This window comes from Ornithorhynchus anatinus, chromosome 12 (genome assembly GCF_004115215.2).
Source record: "Ornithorhynchus anatinus isolate Pmale09 chromosome 12, mOrnAna1.pri.v4, whole genome shotgun sequence".
NCBI lineage: Eukaryota > Metazoa > Chordata > Mammalia > Monotremata > Ornithorhynchidae > Ornithorhynchus > Ornithorhynchus anatinus.
The window spans coordinates 52,922,049-52,929,763 of record NC_041739.1 but is presented as its reverse complement, the minus strand read 5'-3'; the positions used below and the strand labels follow the sequence as shown (position 1 = coordinate 52,929,763).

The window sequence follows — 7,715 nt, the reverse complement described above, 5'->3', positions numbered from 1 at the left end:
TGACCAAACCCAGAAATTGCTTTGGTTGAAGGTAACTGTTACCTAAGCAGAGACAGTTGTGAGGAAGGGTACTGGCTGGCTGATGTCAGAACAGCTGCAAAAAACCCCAACCTGAATAAAAACCAAAGTGGAAGGAGTGGGTGAAATAGTCTAGATTTCAGCATCTTGCCTTTCAAGATAAAACAGGAAGGGAAGTAAATCAAATGGTCATTTTTTTAATAATTTGTTCTGAACCAGCTAGACAAACCAATTAAAAAGTACAGTATATATATATATATATACTTTGGGGTGGAGGGGGAGAAGGGGTCTTCAAGAATCTTACCTTGGAGTAAAAGATACCAAGAATAGCCCAAAGAGTCATTTACACTCCCAAGAAATACTGGATTTGAAATTTAGTAGAGATGGTTCTTTTCAAAACATAAATATGATGATTATAATTTGGAAAATATGAAATTACATGTGTGGTATTTTTATATAAAATTACAGACTATATATTTAGTGTTTATAAAAATAGATTGATCATATTTCCTTGCTATGTCATTTGGTTAAAACTGTATTTTTAGATGCAAAGTGTTTTCAATTTGTTACAATTTGTATGCTTAATATCATTTGAATATAAAAAGACAGCCGGAAAATTTGGGTGTGTATGCTCCATAGCACAAGGTCTACTTGTTCTTTTGGGTTCTGTTATTTTCCTGGAATGTGAAACTTGAAAGGACAAAATACCACTTTGGAATCACACCAGTGAGGTTGTCTATAGGGAAATAACCCTACCAATTGCATGTATTATTATTATTGTGATATTTAAGTGCTTACTCAGTGTCAAGCACCGGTGTTGGTATAGCCAAACCGCAATAACAATAGACCTTCTAAGAAGCAAAAATAGTTGAAAAAGGACCTGAAGGACCAAATCAAAAGCTATCTCAAAAGTAGGACTAATTGAAAGTTAATCTCAGGATACAACATTTCTTCTGCAAGCAATTATTGCCAAGGCAAAGTCTCCTTTCAGGAAACCAAAGACAAGGATACATTTGTGAAGCCTCAACTTTGCTGTTGCAGTTTTGAATGTTTCTCGAGTCTGACTACATGGAGGAAGATAATGGTGCAGGTAAAAAAGATTTCTCAGGGGCTTGATGGCTTCTTATGGGAAAGGGCAATGAGGCAGATACTTTTTCGAAGTTGGGCACGAGCCAGCCAACCGTTTTTGTGGCACACCTGCCCAAACATTTCAGGAATAAATTAGATGCCCAAAGGCACTGGGTGGAGGTGGACAGCAGGGATGAATCCCTGGAAGGTGAAGTTCAATAAACCAGGGTAGGCTCAAAGAGTGTTTTATAATCATTACCGACAGTGAGCCTTGAAAGTTGAGCTTCAGTGCATGCACAAAGTGTCTGGTCTACATTTCCTTTTAGGTATCCTCTGCAACACAACCTCCTCCCCTGGCAGTCTCCTGGGGCTAAGGAGAGTCTGAGTCTAAAAGGCTCATTGTTACACTTGAAACTTTTCATGGCTGCTGGCTCCTTAATGTGTTACTAATTAATTATTCAGTGCACAATCATTGCCATTATTTTAAGAACTAAAAACAAAAGTAGCCCCAGGGAAACCCACCCAGCAGACAGGTTTTTCACCACCTCAGTTGTTCACTTTAAGCAGTGGAGACTTGATTTGATAAAACTTAGTAGAATGAAGGCGGCTCAACTATCTAAAGTTTTTGCACAACCTGCCTTAAAAACTGACAGTCTGACACAACTTTAACCAGCAGAAATTAGTGTTAAGCAGGTTTTGTAAGAGTCCTTACTTTCCCTTAGCCAGTTGCCACTTAAGCTTAGGGTGGCCCCCAGGTACAGGGAGAGTGGACATTGAGGTTCTGACACTGCCTTTACAATGACTCGTGAGGGGGAAGAGAGAGTTCCCCTGGCTCCAGGTGTATATTTGTGATGGGGTAAATTGCATTTTTAAGCTTAAGGAGAGAGGTTAAGGAGCCATGATATAAAAACTGTATAATAGCTTGTATACCATTTCTAATGGATTCAAGCAAATAGTCCCTGTCCCATGTGGAGCTCACAGATTCAATCCCCATTTTACAGATGAGATAATCAAAGCACAGAGAAGTGAAGTGACTTGCCCAAGGTCACACAGCAGACAAGTGGCAGAGACTGGATTAGAACCCAAGCCCATGCTGTTTCTAGTTTTGCTAGACCCATGTTAGAGCTTCCAAACATAGGAGCTTAATGAAAACAAATCCAACAGTTATTATTGCCACCTGAACTGTTTTTAAAGACTATTCATCTCTAATATTTTTTCCCTTAGCTAGCCTTTCTGTACACACATTGGGTGTTTCACATACCAGTATTAGGAATTTTTCTTTTTGGCTAGGGTTTACCTGTCATTTTTAGAAGAAATCCCAGCCAATAAATCAGATCAAGAAAGACTGTGTTCCAACCAGACTTCTGTAACATCTTCAGTCCCAGGGCACACCAAGCAGGTAGGTAAGTGGAGAAAATGTTCATTCCAGAGGAGGTTTGATTGTAGAAGTCCTTTTCTCCCTATGGATTGACACAGAATAGTAATTAAATATTTTTGCAGTACTCATTTTTCTAAACCACAAAATCAAACTTAACTCTTTTTGAAATAATTATAGTAAGTGTGATATCTCTTAAGTGCTTACTATGTGCAGAGCACTAGAGCAGATACAGTATAATCAGGTCAGACACTGCCACTGCCTACAAGGAACTCAGTCTAAGGGAAAAAGTCTGCTGATAATATGGGGCCTGAAAAAAACCCACAAAGGCAGCAGGAATGATGCTGATTTAGGAAGTAAAGGATGTAGGACTGGGTCCCTCTAGACCACTATCTTGTACTGATTTGTAGAAAACAAATACCTTGAAATCTATGTACAAACTCAATTGTGTACAATGCTAATTTTCCCTATTGCATGACTAAGTTGTCTGGTTTAAATAATTAGGGGCTAATTGAAACATCATTTTTCAACTAAGTAAAACTATTTTTTGGACAGGAATCACAACCCTTGGCCAAAATATCTGAATTTGGGAAGCGCATTATAAAATTGAAGTAGCTAGAAACACATGTGTATTTACTATATATATATTTCCCGTTGCATTTGAAGGTAACTTTGTTTTTTGTTCTTTACCATTTCAGTCATTTAACAGTTGTTTCCTGTTATATTAAAAACAGAACCTAAGAAGCAACTGAGCAAAGTCAGAATGAGCGTGCCCCAGTGCTTTGTTTTGGTAGGGCAATAGGTAAGTATAATTGAAAGAGCAAAAGAGTACATTTTGACAAATCCATCGACTAGAGTCGATTGGAATCATAAAAAATAGAAAAAGGCAAATAAATCAAACCTAGATTCTGTTTTCTCCACCCTTCTGATCTGCCTCAGTCCTGGAGAGAGAAAAGAAACAGGCCAAAAAAACTGGAACACAGTAAGTGCTTAATAAAAACAATTATGAACCAATTTGGGGGGGGGGGGAGAGAGAGAGAGAGAAAAAAAAAAGCATGGCCTGTGTTCTAATGCCAGCTCCTCCACTGTGTTACTTTGGGCCAGTCTTTTAACTTCTCTGTGCCTCAGTAAAGTGTGAATAAAGACTGTGAGCCCCATGAGGAACATGGACTGTGTCCAACCTGATTCACTTGTATCTACCCCAGTGCTTAATAAATACCATTTTTAAAAAATGCCCCATTCCACTATGCTTCCCATAGAAACCTAGAGTGATTAGTGCTCAGGCTTAGATTCTCAAGCAACTCCAAAAGACTTACCGAAATGGAAGTTATCCCAGCATGAGTGTGACTTTGGTTCAGACTTCCTCCCTGTAAATTGGAACCAGGTCTGTTCCCTCTACCTTTTTCCTTCCCATCCTCATCTTCGGAGTTCATAAAGGGCACTTCTTATTTTCATTACTCTGCAGCAAAACTTGACAGATCAGTTTAAAGCTAATCAATTATCTGGGAGAAAAAACCATTGCCCAGGAATGCTCAGCCTAGGTGAGAAAGAAGCAAAACATGAAAGAACTAGATTGGTAGCATGGCGATATGTTTTCCAGTAGTTTCAACATTCATAAATTGTTAATTGGTTATTTAAAAAAATACTGTTTATGTTGGTAATTTGTTGGGGTTTTTCTGGAACAATCAACTTTTTCAGAGCCTCCTGACTTTTTTTATCCCCCAAGTAATCAGTGCCCGAATTTGCTGTACTTTTGACTGTGGTTTCTCAAATGAGAGGCTGGCAGATCAGGTCAGACTATGGCCTCTGTCCCTGTTGACCAGAATTTTGTTATAGAACAAGAATAGTCTGTTCTTATAACATCTGCTTCTGCCCTCTTGAGCCATTGTTAAAAAAATTGCCTGTCCAACCTGGCCTGCCAAAAGATAGGATAGTTTTGTACCACAAAGTTCATATAAATTGTCTCCACCCTACCTTGGAATTATTGGGTTTTACTAATAGATGGTGCTGTCTGCTCTTTCTTTGCCCAGATATTCTTCAGGTCATGATACTGAGGAAAAAACAGATATGAAAAAAAAATACATGTTTTCTGAAATCTGAATCAGATGAGGGCATAAGCCTTCATGCTATTACACACACTTGCAACACACATTTTTGGTTCCATATTGAGAAGCAGTGTAGCCTAGGAGTTAGAGCATGGGCCTGAGAGACAGAAGTACCTGTCTTCTAATCCACCACTTGTTTGCTGTGTGAACTTGGTCAAGTAACTTCACTTCTCTGTGCCCCCGTTACCTCATCTGTAAAATGGGAATTAAAACTGTGAGCTCTATGTGGGACAGAGACTGTGTCCAACCTGATTAGCTTCTGTCTACCTCAGTGCTTAGAACAATGCCTGGCACATACTAAATTCTTAACAAATACCATTAAAAAAATAGTCAAAACTCACCATGTATCTGAATAAACAGAAATAATGTCCCAATCCAAGCCCGAGACCCTACACAATGAATGGTTTTTGTCAATACCAAACTTAAAGCAGCCTGTGACTGCTGCTACCTAGGTAGGATGCTGTACAAAGACTCATGTACTGGTAGAAATGGAAAACAAGTAAAAATAGAGGGTGGTAGCAAAAGGCATCAAACTCCACACTAGGTTGAGGGTATGTAAGACTTTCGTGGTGCCCCGCCTCCTCCTGGACCGCGATTATGAAGCGGCATGGTTTAGTGGATAGGGTACAGGCCTGGGAGTCAGAAGGACATGGGTTCTCATCCCAGCTCTGCCACATGACTGCTGTGTGACTTTGGGGAAGTCACTTTACTTCTCTGGGCCTCAGTTCCCTTGTCTGTAAAATGGGGATTGAGAGCATGAGCCCCATGTGGGACAGGGGCTGTGTCTGACCTCCTTAACCCTAGTGCTTAGAATAGTGCTTGATGCACAGTAAGCACTTAACAAATATTGTCATTATTAATTCACAGCTACTGCAGAAGGGGCATCCAGCTTCAAGAAAAGTTTCTCCAGCACCTTCTACAAACTCAGCTCAGCATCCAGAGAGGTCATGGAATACAAGTTAGCTCCCCAGTTTGGTCACAGTGCTCTCAGCAAAATAGGGCATGAGACCTAACTGGTTTCTGTGTGGTAAACTCAAAAGGGGTGTGGGAGGATGCCCACACAAGCAGGAGGGCAGGATAAACATTAGTGACAGAGTGTAGCAGACACCCTCCAACCTCAGGGTTGAGTGGAATGGTGCTTTGACAAAGGTTTTGAAGAAACCATGAGGTTGGCCCAGAGTTGGCCCTGTACAAAATATGTCCTAAATGCAGAAAGGGTGTTTGGTCATACATGAATAGGATCTGATCATTGTTAGCATTATTTTCAGTTAGAAAAGCATGCAAGACAGCTGGTATGTGGCTGCAGAAATATTACCTGGTTGCCCAGAGCAACATCAGCTCATATCACCTTCATTCTAAAGGTTCAGATTGCTTCTTGTCGATTTGAATCAGAACTTTTCCCCCGCTGTAGGAATGTCTCCAAAAATTCACTTGGCACCTGTGGGAGGGGAATCCAAAGCCCCCCAAGGCACGTAAAGTGGTAGTAGAGAAAAGGTTTGTGGCTGAGGCTGTGTGTAGAGCACTGTACTGAGCATTTGAGAGAGACAGAGAGAACACCAGAAACAAGACACAGTTCAAGCCAAAGGAACTCAAAATCAGGGATACTAACTGGAGTAGAAACAAAACTCTTTTTCTGGCATGTTTCAAATAGACTCAATACCTCACTCATTAGCAAGGCCACAACATCCAAGCTCTTAATGGTTTTTGGAGGAAATATTTCCCTTTGTGGGTGGGGGTTGGTCCCTGGCAGACCATATTTTGGAACAATATATCACTGGGAAGAGGATGTGTTTTGTTTCTTTTTCCCCCTTATGCACGGAGTAATACCAAGCATGAATAAAGATAGAAACAGATGCACTTGACTAACAAACTTTCTCAATACACCAACTCTGGTTGCCCTAAATGATATTTTCTAAGTAAGGTTACATTTACAAATACACCCCACAGTCAAGCTGTGTACTTAGTTACAGGGAAATGGATTTCATTTGTCTGGAATCATGGATAATAGCCATGACTGTGATGTGATATTAGGGCATCTTGAAGTCATCAATACACCTGAAGGGACGGACTTCTCTACATACAGAGTCCTCAATAGGCCTGGTACCCAGCTACATTAGCTCATCCCTAATCCAAGTGAACACTCTGACTGATAATATAGGAATTTTTTCTTCCCATGCTGTCAGAAGTGAGATTATTTTCTCCCCATCAACTCAAAGCAGAGTACAGAGAAATGCACAGAAAGATAGCCGGCAGGATTAGTTTCCACCTCCCTTTGCCAAGAGTTTGGCCAACAGAGAACCATTCTCATGGAAAGGGCCCTTACTGATTCAAGGGAAAATAATAGCCTATTCCATCAAAAAATGAGAGCATGGTAATAGTTTAACAGTCTGTTATTGTAGTTATGAAATGGAAACTTTTTTGTTTCAGACTCACGCTCAGGTTGCTAGTTCTTCAGACATAAAGAGCAGCTGAGCTTTAGCTTGGGGATGCCATCGTTTCTCTGCTCGCCGACCTCATCACTTTGCAGGTGCCCCGGTTGTGCCTTTTGAACAGTAACAGAAAAGGAGCATGGCTTAGTGGGAAGAGCCTGGGCTTGGGAGTCAGAGGATGGGAGTTCTAATCCCTTATCAGCTGTGTGACTTTGGGAAAGTCACTTAACTTCTCTGTGCCTCAGTTACCTCATCTGTAAAATGGGGATTAAGACTGTGAGCCCCACGTGGGACAACCTAATGACCTTCTAGCTACCCCAGTGCTTAGAACAGTACTTGGCACATAGCACTTAACAAATACCATCATCATCATCGATGCCCATAGGCCCCACCAGCTATGCCAAACCTTTAACACTCTCCTGTACTCACCTTAATCCCTGGTGACTTCATCTCTATTGTTGGTTAAGTAGAAGCCATCGGGGGTGAACCTCCCCAAATCTGTTCTTCATGTTTATTTTCCCTTCCTCTTCTTTTAGCCTCTCTCATAAGCATCTCCCACCTGCTCTGTCAATTTATCTCCCTCTAACCGTGCCACGATCATATCCCCCCTTTTATGTCTCAGAACCACTTTCTCCCACTCTCCTCTATCAGTACAACTATCTACAACCCCTCGCTCTCGTACAGTTTCCCCACCCTTCCGGACTCCAGATGGCACTAAAG

General features: G+C 41.0%; 1 long non-coding RNA gene across 1 annotated transcript; it reads right to left on the bottom strand.

The window, feature by feature from the left end:
* Positions 1 to 4,429: 4,429 nt before the first annotated feature.
* On the bottom strand, positions 4,430 to 7,166 carry LOC114815579. The gene is made up of 3 exons (XR_003763376.1): positions 7,000 to 7,166; positions 5,882 to 6,004; positions 4,430 to 4,511 (listed from the first exon to the last, which is right to left on the bottom strand). It is a non-coding gene; the product is annotated as an uncharacterized LOC114815579 (long non-coding RNA).
* Between the last annotated feature and the right edge of the window lie 549 nt (positions 7,167 to 7,715).